This window comes from Mandrillus leucophaeus, unplaced genomic scaffold (genome assembly GCF_000951045.1).
Source record: "Mandrillus leucophaeus isolate KB7577 unplaced genomic scaffold, Mleu.le_1.0 Scaffold207, whole genome shotgun sequence".
In the NCBI taxonomy this organism is placed as follows: Eukaryota; Metazoa; Chordata; class Mammalia; order Primates; family Cercopithecidae; genus Mandrillus; species Mandrillus leucophaeus.
Genome location: NW_012102110.1, coordinates 3,936,338 through 3,950,847, shown reverse-complemented (window position 1 = coordinate 3,950,847; position 14,510 = coordinate 3,936,338).

Sequence of the window (14,510 nt, the reverse complement as noted above, 5' to 3'; positions counted from 1 at the left end):
TACATTTGTTACAATTGATGAACCTACGTTGACACATCATTATCACTCAGAGTCAATAGTTAACATTAGGGTTCACTCTTGGTGTTGTGTACTTTTATGGGTTTGGACGAATGTACAATGATGTGTGTCCCCCATTGTGTTATCATAGTGCCCCACAAATCCTCTGTGCTACACCTGTTCATTCCTCCGTTCACTATAACTTGGCAACCATTAGTATTTTTATTGCCTCCAGAGTTTTACCTTTCCCAGAATGCCATATAGTTGGAATTGTACAGTGTGTAGTCTCTTCAGACTGGCTTTTTAAACTTTGAGTAATATGAATTTAAGTTTCCTCCACATCTTTTCATAGCTTGATTGCTCATTTCCTTTTAGCACTGAATAACATTCCATTGTCAGGATGTACCAGTTTATCCACTCACCCACTTAAGGAAATCTTGGTTGCGTCCAAGTTTTGGCAATTATGAATAAAACTGCTATAAACATTCATGTACACGTTTTTGTGTGGACATAAGTTTTCAACTCCTTTGGGTAAAAACCAAGAAGCGTGATTTCTGGAACGAATGATAAGACGATGTTTAGTTTTGTAAGAAACTGCCAAACCATCTTCCAAAGCGGCTGTACTATTTTTCATTCCTGCTAGCAGTGAATGAAAGTTCCTATTGTTGTCACATAAAGGATGTCAGCATTTGGTGTTGTCGGTGTTCTAGATTTTGGCCATTCTGACAGCTGTATAGTGATATTTTATTGTTCTTTTAATTTGTATTTCCCTGATAACACATGATGCAGAGCATCTTTTCATGTGATCATTTATAATCTGCACATATTCTTTGGTGAGGTGTCTTGTAAGATCTTTGACCAACTTTTTAACTGGATGGGTTGTTTCTCAACGTTAAGTTTTAAATACCTTTGTATATGTTGGATAACAGTGCTTTCTCACGTGTGTGAGAAATCTTCTACAAATATTTTCTCCCAGCCTGTGGCTTGTCTTTTCATTTCTTTGACATTGTCTTTCACAGAGCAGAAGTTTTCCAAGCTAATGAAGTCTGTCTTAATCAATGATTTATTTGATGTATTGTGCCTTTGGTGTTGTATCTACAAAGTCATCACCATATCCAAGGTCATCTAGGTTTTTTCCTGTTATCGTCTAGGAGTTTTATAGTTTTGTATTAAAATTTCCATTTTAAGTTCAAATTTATGAAGTGTGTAAAGTCTATGTCCAGATTTTTTATGCATGTGGATGTTCAGATGTTCCAGCTCCATTTGTGGAAAAGACTCTCTTTGCTCCATTGTATTTCCTTTGTTCCTTTATCAAAGATCAGTTGACTTTATGTTGGTCTGTTTCTGGGCTCTCTAATGTATTCCACTGATCTATTTGTGCACTTTTTCACCAATACTGCACTTCCTTGATTACTGTAGCTTTATAGTAACTTTTGAAGTTGGGTAGTATTGGTACTTCAACGTTATTCTTCTTCAATATTGTGTTGGCAATATTGTGTTAATACACTTGGGCTGCTATAGCAAAATACCTTACACTGAGTGGCTGATAAATTTATTTCTCATGGTTCTTGAGGCTGAGAAATCCAAGATCAAAGCATAAGCAGACTTAGTGTCTGTGCTCTGGTTCACAGGTGGTGACTTCTAGCTGTGTCGTCACATGGTGGAAGGGGTGAGCTCTCTGGGGTCTCTTTGATAAGGGTATTAATTCCCTCATGGCACAATCACCTCTCAATGGTCCCCTCTCAATGGTCCCACATTACCCTGGGGGTTTCAAAATATGAATTTGGGGGACATACAAACATTTAGGCCATAGTAGCAAATAAACTTTAGAATCAGTCTGTTGATATCGACAAAATAACTTGTTGGGATTTTGATTGTGATTGCATTAAATCTAAAGATCAAGTTGGGAGGAACTGACATCTTAGTAACATTGAGTCTTCCTACTCGTAAACATGAAATATCTTTCAGTTTATTTAGTTCTTTGATATCTCTCATCTGAGTTTTGTAGTTTTGCTCATTTTCTTTCTCTCTAAAGAACTTTTAAAGACATTTTTTGCAGGCAGGTCTACTGGCAAGAAATTCTCTCAACTTTGTTTGAGAAAGTATTTCTCCCTCACTTTTGAAGGACTATTTCACAGGGTACAGAATCCTAGCCTGGTTGTTGTGGTGTTTTTTTTTTTTCCCCCCTCAATTCTAAATATTTCACTATATTCTCTTCTTGCTTGAAAGGTTCTTAAGATAAGTAGGATGCAATTCTTACTTTTTTCCTCTATAAGTGCTATGGTTTGGATACGGTTTGTTTGTCCCCATCAAATCCTGTGTTCAAATTTGATCCCCATTGTGATGGTGGTGGGAGGTGAGGCCCGTTGGGAGGTGTTTCAGTCATGAGGGTGGATCTGGTACAAATGGTTTGGTGCCATTCTTGTGGTAGTGAGTGGGTTCCCACTCTGGTGAGACTGGTTTAGTTCTCACAGGAATGGATTAGCTCCCTCTGAAGGTGAGTTGCTGTAAAGCCAGGATGCCCCTCAGGACGGGTTCCATTTCTGTATCAGTGGCTTGATGTCTGGCATTAATTTGTTTCAGATAATTCTTCTAGTCCTTTGTCTTTTTCTTGTCTTTATGGTATTTCCATTACGCACATATTATATCCTTTGTAGCTGTTCTGGGTTTTTTCGGTCTTTGTACTCTGCTGTTCAGATTTGAAGGTTTCTGTTAAGATAGCCTCAACCTCAGAGATTCTTCCCTGAGTTGTCTCCAGTCTAGTCGTAAGCCCACTGAAGGCATTCTTCCTTTCTATTATACTGATTTTTATCTGTATCATTTCTTTTTGGTTCTTTCTTCCATCTCTGTGCTTACATCATCCATATATTCATGCATGCTCCTACTTTATCCGTGAGAGCCCTTAGCATATAAATCATAGTTGTTTTAAATTCTTGATCTGATAATTCCAGCATCCCTACCATATCTGAGTCTGGTTTTGATGCTTTCTCTGTCTCTTACAAATGTGTTTTTGGCTTCCTGGTATGTCTTATACTTTTTTATTGATAGCCAGGCATGATGTATCCTGCACTGTTTCCCATAGAGATTATTACTTCAGTAAGTTGTGATTTTCTCTATTCTACTGTTAGTCTCTTTAATTTGGCAGGTGGGGTGGGTGGGGGTCAGGGTGGCAGCAGTTTTCCCTGTGACCTTGCCTCTCTTATGGATCTAAGAAAAGCTTCTGATTTTTCAGTTTGTTCAGCTTTTTACTTATTGTCACATGGAGTGACAATTTTTAATAACCTTATATGCTAGAGTGGAAAGCAGAAGTCCTTTATTTATTTTTCATCTTTATTGAGACTGCCACCTTTCATGATTCACTGCTAGGGACTGCACCAGTCTTCAAGCTGTGAAGTGGCAAGAGGTGACATCCAAGGACATCTTTATGCAGTGTCCTAAGTTTTTTGTGTTACTCCCCAAACATTATATATTGGGTAAGCTCCACAGTAATTAAAGTTAGAAAAATGAGATTCGTTGTTGTTGTTCTCTACCAGCTTGACCAGGTTTCTTAAAGTGGACAAAGTTGAATGTTGGAACAGGAGCAGAGGAATGGTCACCATCATATACTGTTGGCAAGAGTTCAAATTTATTCTTTTATTTGAAGGATAATTAAATAATACCTGTCAACATTTCAAGTGCACATATACTTTGGTCTAGTAAATTCCCTTCTAATAATTTTCCAAGAGAAATTATGGGACAAATATAGGCAAATACACATATTCTAGAATGTTTTGCAGTTTTGTGTATGATAGCAAGAATTTGTAAATAGAAAGATTTTCATCCATATGGAATATTTTGAATACATGATGGTGCATTATACAATGAAATATTATGCAGCCACCACAAAGAATGATAGAGACTTTTTATTAACATGAAAATATGTCCTTAATATATCACTTAACTGAAAACACTAAAATATAAAAGTAAAGCTTAAATCTTTCTTTGTTGAAAGTTATCTGTGAATATATGAATTTAAAAATTCTAAAAGCACACCAACATGTCAATAGTGGTTGTTTTGGATGATTGTTTTCTTTTTTATGTCTTTCTGGTATGAGTCTTTTATAAGAGAGACATTACTTTTCTATTTTTATTTTAGAAAAATACTTTTTATGTGAAAATTTGTTTTTATGAATTACATTGACAGATGAGTTACAAAATTTAAAAGTTTTATTTTAGTAAAAAGAAAAACAACAAGCTTTAAAGAACACTTATTAAGCCAAGTTTAAGTACAAACAAGTCTCCTAAATTCAAATCCCTACTGAAGCCTTTTCCTCCGTCTTCATTGTTCAAAGGAAAGCAAATCCCTAGGAGGCTATTATGCCTTTCAGTAAGACAATTCCCTCTTATCGGGAGCCAGGATCACAGAATTATTTGAGAATTTAAAAAAATGGACTTCATTTGATTACTTCCAGCCAAGTGTCTTTATATAGCTGTTATTTTTCCGTTTCTTTATTTTATTTAATCCATTGTTTAATGTCACATTTGGAGTTTATATATATTTCAGTAAATTACCCATTTTGATAACCAAGGTATTTGTAAGAAAAGGAAACAATTTGAAAGCAGATGTGTGAATTTTGAAACATTGTTCAAAATTACCTTTTCACTTATAGGACTCGTTCAGGGGCACTGTGGCCAGTGGTAGATGCAATTAAAGTTGTCTGTATTTTATTCATACCTGGAGAATATGTACTCTCCCTCTAAGAAGCCACTGGTTCAGTTGTACGGGGAAACTCATCTTAGCCTCAAATTCACAGCAGAGATACTGCTCAGGAAGCCATTTCCAAAAATACATCTCCAAATTTAACCGAAAGAAAATCTAGAAGAAAACATGGGTTTATGGCTCTTGAATGTGAAGACATTTAATGAGCTCTGGGCTAATAGGGTTTGCGGAGAGGATGCCAGTCCTAAGACAATGCAGAAGCAGTGGTTTTTTTTTTTGTTTTTTGTTTTGTCTGAGATGGAGTTTCACTCTGGTTGTCCAGGATAGAGTACAGTGGCATGATCTTGGCTCACTGAAAGCTCCACCTCCCAGGTTCAAGCGATTCTCCTGCCTCAGCCTCCCAAGTAGCTGGGATTACAGGCACTCACCACCATGCCCGGCTAATTTTTGTATTTTTAGTAGAGACGGGGTTTCACCATGTTGGCCAGGCTGGTCTCGAACTCCTGACCTGAGATGATCCACCTTGGCCTCCTGAAGTGCTGAGATTACAGGCGTGAGCCACCGCGCCCAGTCAATAGTGGTTGTTACAGACAGAAAGCATCACTGCACTGATATGTTCCACAGAAGGCTTTTTGGAAGAGAGAATATTTCAGATGTGACTCTGATATAACTTGAATTGACTATTATTAAGAGCCAGAGAAATAAAAATAACACATAGTCCCTGCAGTTGACAAACCTGCCATCCATAGAGGGAGACTGCTGTTCAGGCCCGATGTGGAAGAGGCAATTGTGGGGACACGGGGTACTTGTCACTCAGACAAAAGGCCACCGGCCTTGGTGCCTTTACAGAGCATGCAGCTGCCTGCACGCACTTATACCTATGTACCTGTCTACTTTAGGAACCACAGAAAATGTAATTCCTAAGAACCTATGATAGGGGCAAATATTAAAGAAAAAAGAAAAAATCTATATTCACAAATTTCATAAGCAACTCATTATACTTTCTTTCTTATATATTCTCTTTCAGATATATATTTTAAAGTGGATGTGTAGTGTATGTGTGTGGTGGGAGAAAGTGTAGAATGCATTCCTCTCTGCAATTCATTTATGCTGAATATGAAATTGTTCAGCTCCTAAAACCTAACAAATATTAGCATTTTGAGAAATAATAGAATTGAGGCTGGGAGCAGTGGCGCATGCCTGTAATCCCAACACTTCGGCAGGCCAAGGTGTGTGGATTGCTTGAGTCCAGGAGTTCAAGACCAGCCTGGGCAACATAATGAGACCTCATCATTACAGAAAAATACAAAAATTAGCCAGGCATGGGGGCACATGCCTATAGTCCCAGCTACTCGGGAGGCTGAGGTGGGAGGATCACTAGAGCCTGGGAGGTCAAGACTGTAGTGAGCTATGATTGTACTACTGTGCTCCAGCCTGGGTGACAGAGTGAGACCCTGCCAAAAAATAAGGGAGGGAGGGAGGGAGGGAGGAAGGAAGGAAGGAAGGAAGGAAGGAAAGATGGGAGGGAGGGAGGGAGGGAGGGAGGGAAGGAATTGGCTGTCTAGGAAAATCCACAGCTTTATGGGAGGCAGTGGGAGGCTGACCTCACCTAGACTTATGTGATTGAACAAGAAAGTACAAGATGCACTTTGTGTCCTTTACTCTCTGTGCTTGGTTATTTCACTCTTTCTCTGAACTCTGGTGGCTCTCATCTGTGTGGACATGCATTATCTCATAGAGTTATATCTCCTTTCTTCGTGTTTGGCCTGTATCTCCAACTAGATTAAAAGCTTCTAGAGGCAGTTTTTAATGCAGATTCAGCAAACTGAGTGTCATATTTTTGTGAGGTCCCAAGCCCTAGAACAATGGCCTATGAAAAAGACACAGTAAATAGTTGTTGATGTTGCTGTTACATTGATGGATGCTGGCTTGAGAAGTCTTATTTCATTAACTGTTTAATCCTTAAACAAAAGTTTCTCTACAAGGATTGGCTTTTGTTCCACATACTAGCTAACATTTGTTGGCTCTTGTCTTTTTGATAATAGCCATCTGTGATATCTTGTAGTGATTTTGATTTGCATTCCCCTGATGATTAGTGATGTTGAATACACCTTTTCCATCTTTTCCATATACCTCTTGGCCTGTTGACTTTTTTTCTTTTTTTTTTAAGACAGAGTCTCGCTCTTTTACCTAGGCTGGAGTGCAGTGGCATGATCTCAGCTTACTGCAAACTCTGCCTCCCAGTTCAAGTGATTTTCATGCCTTGGCCTCCCCAGTCGCTGGGACTACAGGAGCGCACCGCCACACCTGGCTAATTTTTATATTTTCAGTAAAGACAAGGTTTCGCCATGTTGGCCGGGTTATTCTCCAACTCCTGGCCTCAAGTGATCTGCCTACCTCGGCCTCCGAAAGTGTTGGGATTATAGGTATGAGCCGTTGCCCTTGGCCCTATTTTTATGTCTTCTTTGGAGAAATCTCTATTCAGTCCTTTGCCCATTTTAAAATTAGGTTATTTCCTTTTCTGCTAGTGAGTTGTATTTTGAATATAAACTCCTTATCAGATATATTGTTTTCAAATATTTTCTTTCAATCTATAAGCTGTTTTTCCATTTTGTTGATTGCTTCCTTTGTTGTCCAGAAACATTTTAGTTGGATGTTATTCCATTTATTCATTTTTGCTTTTGCAGCCTCAACTTTTGGGGTCATACCCAAAAAGTCATTGTCAAGACCAACTTTAATGAGCTTTCCTCCTATGTTTTCTCCTAGGAGCTATGGTTTTGGGTCTTATGTTTAGGTCTTTCATACATTATGAGTTGATTTTTAAGCAAAAAGTTTAACTGGAGAAACACTTTTGTGAACCATGGGATGTGCCTCTGAATGCTTAATTAGCATTTTTAATTTTTAATAAATATTACAATGAAAATTTTTAATGCATGTTTTTATAAATTTGGTATCTATTTGTAATTTCAGAGATGTATCTATAAAGAATAAATGATTGCAGAGACCTGGCATAATCATCATTGGAAGTAACATTCCCCTGAATGCATCAAAAGAAAATGAATATTATTAGCTATTTAATCTTTTATTACCTTTGATCATGGGAAACAGTAGGACAAGTTAATCAGGAAGGTTTCAGGAAACTCTGAACCACATAATTTTTAATTCAGTGATTGGGTGGGGACTTAGAAATTAGCCAGTTATACATCCCATTCAACGTAGGCTTTTTTTCTTATGAATTGAAGCATTTTCATGTTTGTCCCACATTTCCAGATCAAAAAGACATTCCCCACCTGTAGACCCAGCTACTCGGGAGGCTGAGGCACGAAAATTGCTTGAACCTGGGAGGCGGAGGTTGCAGTGAACTGAGATTGAGCCATTGCACACCAGTCTGGGTGACAGAGTTTTGGTTTGTCTCAAAACCAAACAAACAAAAAAACGATTGCCCAGAAAACTGACCAAAGCTTCCCTGGATAAACAAGGTGATTTTGACGCAGGCAGACTTAATAACAGAAGACCTTACCCTGAGATGTGATTTCTGTGTCCTGACACAGATACAAGAAGTGGCTTGATATAGTCTTACTTTTAATTCATCTTTAATTACGAGAGACTTCTAGCATAGAGCTCACCAGAAAACTAAGGGAAGGGGGTCTGAAGGGCCTCTTCTCTTAACAAAAAAGAGCACTTTAAAATGAGTTTAATGAAAGACCTCATATTTTAATATAGTATTATTTGGGGTGCACTTAAATTTGAATCCCATTTCTTTCACTTATCATCTGTGCCATCTTGAGCAAAACAGTTGACCCTCCAATCTTCAATTTCCTTTTAAATAAAATGGACATCAAAATACTGTCTAAGTAGACAGACCAGTCGTGCAGATGGAACCTACTTCACGATGTTGCTGTGAGGATTAAATCAGATATAGGTTTTTAAATGCTTAGCCAGGCTCTGGCCCAAGAATAATGTCAGCTCATAAATATAACAATATCTTTGCTTCCTTTCCTCAGTGACTTTTAAACAATCTATCACGGTGTTCATTTATAAATAGATCACCCATGTGACTATGTTTCTAGTGTTCTAGTGTGGGTGATAACCGTTCTGTGGTTGTCACAGCCTTTTGGTGATCAGAGGGCGCAAACACAGTACGCTTTGGGAAGGATAAACTTCTATTAATGAGAAAAACCACTTCCTAATTTGTCTGTTGATTTTAGAGCATTTTCCTTGTGTGCAAGTCTAACCATCGAGTTTGCACCAAAGAATCCAACTTATTTCACTCAGCTCAAGGGTATCTCCTCCAGCACTCTTCCTGACCATCTCTCCATCCCCACCATCAGATGACCTCTTGTGGGTCTCTTACAGGACTGTGTTTATTGACTCCTTGACATTGTCTATAATTATCTGTGTATATGCTCGCTTCTCCACAGGTGTTCGAGCTCCTTCAGGACAGGGACTTTGTCTTCTTACTCATCTTTGTGTGATCAGAGCATAGTTTAGATAATAGCACAGAGCAGGGCCTCACAAAAATATATAGAATGAAAAAATGAACCATGAAGTGGGGCTAAGTGGGTATAAATATGGAAATCTATAGTGTTTCCTGAGAATCCTATTTCTATTTAAGGTTATATAGGAAGACAGTTTTTTGAAAGTTCATGTTTACTGTTTGGGACTTTTGTTAAGTTGACTTATTTCCTTGCCTTTCCTTCCCTTTCAAAAACTGGAGAGCAAAGATAAAGAAAAGAAATTCTTGAGCATAATACCACAGGCCAATTCCAATGGCATTTCAGCAAGGAGAGTCACGAGTTTATGAAACTTGTATAAAATATCTTTCTAAAACTGTGTGGGGAAAATTGGCATCTTTGTCCGTGACAAGGGGAGAGAGAACATTAGGAAAGGGACAGGCACTTCAGGTAAATGGGCCAGAAGTGTTCCATCTCCCTGGGAAGTTTTGTTAAGGACATTAAGCTGTGGGGAGGTTGAATTTATCTTCACTACTCATCATTATGTTGTATCTCTATCTATATGTATATCTGTATCTCCATGTATATAGCTATACTTATATCTACTTATATAACTGGGAGTTTTTTAGTTGTAACTAGAATAGAAATATATTTTAAAACATCAAAAAGGCTTATGATATATCATTGAATATTAAAAAGCATATTTTAAAACAATGTACAATGTGATTCACATTCATTGATGACAGTATTATAAGCATTTTTTCCCCTTCTTTGTGCTTTTCTGAACTTTCAATGTATTTTTTTCATGATTAACATACATTAACAATAAAGAAAAAAATCTGTAAATTCTTCTTTTTTTTTAAAATTGTAACTTGTCTTCCTATATTATTTAGAAAGTTCCCTAGTCTTCTGAGTGGAGGAACCAGCTTTGCAGGTGGAATTTTCCTGAAGAAATAACTGTCTCCACTTTGATCCAGTGACAGACGGCACATGTAAAAACTCAATTTTAACATAGATCTGGCATAGTCAAGGCCCTCCCTACCTCTCTAGCCTCTGTTCCTACCCCCCCACCATGGCTGTCTCTAGGATCCCAGGCTGCTTGCTCCAAACCTTGACTGGTCTAGAAAGTTCTCACAACCTAGACCTCAGCTCCAAAGTCATTCTCTTAAAAGAGTTTTCCAATTCCTATCGTGCCCTTTCATTGTACCACATTCTTTTCTTCCTGAATTTATTCGTGTGATTTTTATTTAATATCTGCCCCCCCACCCCCAACAAAACCATGGGCTTCATGAGATATACTCATGACTGAATCCCTAGTGCGAGCACACTCTCAGGAGTCTCAAAGGGACTTAGCTATTTCTTGCATATTTGAATGCACCAGTGTAATGAGATAAATAGAATTCAGAGAGGAACATGGGAGGGAGCACTTTCATTGTGTCCACTTGGGGTCCTCAATCTAACCAATGAATCAACAAGTATTTGCTGAGTGTCTCTCTGCCCTCTGCTAGATACTTCAGGAGATGGAAGGTTAATATAGGAAAGGATCCCTGCCCTCCGGGAATATATGGTATAATCGAAGAGATAAAAAAAATACAAACCAGATATATAATACTACTAATTAAATTATATTGGAATTATATCCCATTTTTAGTGACAACCCAAATTTTCTACACAGATTATATCCATATGAGAAAATGGTATTGTGCCTGAATAGCGTTTAAACAAATTCAAATAGTTTTTTCTTCTCATTCCTATTCCTAGAGATTCTTCTGTTTAATTTTCTTTTTTCTTTATTCTTGGTGAGTATGTGTGTATGTATGTATGAATTTAACTGTAATTGACAAATAAAAATTATACATATTTATGGTATACAACATGTTTTATCTATACTTTTATGAAATGGCTAAATTAAGCTAATTAACATATCAATGACCTCACATGATTTTTTCTGTGATGAGAACATTTACAATGTATTCTTTTAGCAATTTTCAAGTACAGATGCCCCTCAAGTTACAATGGTGTTACCTCCTGATAAACCCATCGTAAGCTGAAAATATTGAAAGTTGAAAGTGCATTTTCAACTTATGATATTTCCAATTTACAATGGGTGTATCCAAGCATAACACCATCATAAATCCAAGACTATACTGAATAAAATATGGCTCTTGCACCATCATAAAGTAAAAAATCCTAAATTGAAACATTTTATGTCAGGAATCATCTGTATATAATACATTGTTATAAACTGTAGTCACCATGTGGTACAATAGATCTCTTGAACTTACTCTTCCTGATATTTCGTATCCTTTGACCAACATCTTCCAAATTCCCACACCTCACCTTCAGTCCCTGGTAAATACCTTTCTACTTTCTGCTTCTGTGAGTTCAGTGTTTTTAGATTCCACATATAAGTGAGATCACATATTTGTCTTTCTATGCCTGGTTTATTTTATTTAATGTAATGTCCTCCAGGTTCATCCATGTTGTAACGAATGACAGGATTGCCTTTTTTTTTTTTTTTTTTTTTGAGACGGAGTTTCACTCTTGTTGCCCAGGCTGGAGTGCAATGGCTTAATCTCGACTCACCGCAACTTCCACCTCTTGGGTTCGAGCGATTCTCTTGCCTCAGTCTTCCTGAGTAGCTGGGATTACAGGCATGTGCCACCACGCCTGGCTAATTTTGTATTTGTAGTAGAAACAGGGTTTCTCCATGTTGATCAGGTTGGTCTCAAACTCCTGACCTCAGATGATCTGCCCACCTTGGTCTCCCAAAGTGTTGGGATTACAAGCGTGAGCCACCGCACTGGGTTGAGGATTTCCTTCTTTTTAAAGGCTGAGTAGTATTTCATTGTGTATATATACCACCTTTTTCTTTGAAAGCCATTGATCCATTGACAGACACCTACGTTCATTTCATATTTTGGCTATTGTGAATAATGCTGCAAAAACATGGGAGTTTAGTATTTCTTTGACATACTGATTTCATTTTTTTTTTTTTTTTTTTTTGGCTACATACCCAGTGGTGGGATTGTATCATCTGGAGGAAACTCCACACCATTTTCCATAATGGCTGTACCAATTTGCATTCTCACCAACAGTGTGCAGTGGTTCCCTTTTGTTTGCATCCTTACCAACACTTGTTATCTTTTATCTTTTTTATAATAGTCATTCTAACAGGTATGAAGTGATCATCTCATTGTGGTTGTAATTTGCATTTCCCTGATGATCAGTCAAATATTTTAAATATACCTGTTGGCCATTTATATGTCTTCTTTGGAGAAATGTCTATTCAGGTTCTTTGCCCATTTTTTGATTGAGTTATTTGTGTGTATTTTGTGTGTGTGTGTGCATTTTGCTATTGAGTTTCTTACATATTTTGCATATTAATCTTCTATCAGATATATCATTTGTAAATATTTTCTTCAGCTCCATAGGTTGTCTCTTCATTCTGTTGATTGTTTCCTTTGCTTTGGAAAAAGCTTTTTAGTTTGATGTTATCTCATTTGTTTATTTTTGCTTTTGTTGCCTGTGCTTTTGTAGTCATATGCAAAGTCATTGCCAAGACTAATGTCATGGAGCTTTTTATGTATGTTTTCATCTAATCGTTTTATAGTTTCAGGACTTATGTTTAAGTCTTTAATCCATATTCCTTTGATTTATGTATGTGAGACAAGAATCCAGTCTCAATCTTTATATAGATATCCAGTTTTCCCAATACTATTTATTAAAGAGGCCCTCCTTTCACCATTGAATGTTCTTGGCATCTTTATCAAAAATCAATTGACTGTAAATGCACGAATCTATCTTGGCTTTCTACTATGTTTCATTGGTCTAAGTATCAATTTTTATGCCAGTATGCTGTTTGAATTACTATAGCTTTGTAGTATATTTTGAAATCAGGTAGTGTGCTGTTTCTAGCTTTGTTCTTTTTGCTTAAGATTGCTTTGGCTATTCAGGGTTTTTTTGTGGTTCTATATGAATTTCAAGATTGTTATTTTTTATTTCTCTGAAAAAAGCCATTGAAATTTTGATAGGAATTACATTGAATCTGCAGATTGCTTTGGGTAGTATACACATTTTAACAATATTAATTTTTCAAATTCATAAACATGGGATATCTTTCAATTCCTTTGTGTCTTCTTCAATTTGTTTTATGGTTTTCAGTATACAGATCTTTTACCTGTTTGATTAAATTTATTCCTTAATGTGTTTTTTGGTAGCTGGTATAATGAGATTGTTTTCTTAATTTTTTTTTCAGATAGTTTGTTGTTAGTGTACAGAAACACTACTGATTTTTGCATGTTGATTTTGCATCCTGTAACTATACTAAATTCATTTATTAGTTCTAAAAGTTTTTTAATGAAGTTTTTAGAGTTTTCTACATATAAGATCATGTTTTAGGGTTTTCTATATATAAGATCATGTTGTCTGAAATCATAGACAACTTCTTCTTGTCAGTTTGATGTCTTTTATTTCTTTCTCTTGCCCAATTACTCTGGCTTGGGTTTCCAGTACTATGCTGCATAGAAGTGGCAAAAGTGAGTATCCTTGTCTTGCTCCTGATCTTATAGGAAAAGGTTTCAATCTTTCACTATTGACTATAATGTTAGCTGTAGGCTTATGTATAAGGCCTTTATTTTGTTGAGGGCACATTCCTTCTATACCTGAGGGTACTATTCCTTCCTGGTATCTGAGGGCACTATTCCTTCTATACCAGTTGTTATTAGAAAATTATGGTAAAATTTGTCAAATGCTTTTTCTGCATATATTGAGTTAATTATATGTCTTTTGTCCTTCATTCTGCTAATGTGTGTATCACATTTATAGATTTTCTTATGTTGAACTATCCTTGCATCCCAGGGATAAATTGCATGTGATCATGGTGAATAATCCTTTTAATGTGATGTTGTTGCTTTGTAGTTACTCTGAGACTTAGATAAAACATATAATAGTTATAAGGGGGCGGAGCAAGATGGCCGAATAGGAACAGCTCCAGTCTCCAGCTCCCAGCGCCAGCGACACAGAAGACCGGTGATGTCTGCATTTTCAACTGAGGTACTGGGTTCATCTCACTAGGGAGTGCTGGACAATCGGTGCTGGTCAGCTGCTGCAGCCCGACCAGCGAGAGCTGAAGCAGGGCGAGGCATCGCCTCACCTGGGAAGTGCAAGGGGGAAGGGAATCCCTTTTCCTAGCCAGGGCAACTGAGACACACAACACCTGGAAAATCCGATAACTCCCACCCCAATACTGTGCTTTAAGCAAACAGGCACACCAGGAGATTATATCCCACACCTGGCCGGGAGGGTCCCACGCCCACGGAGCCTCCCTCATTGCTAGCACAGCAGTCTGCGATCTAACC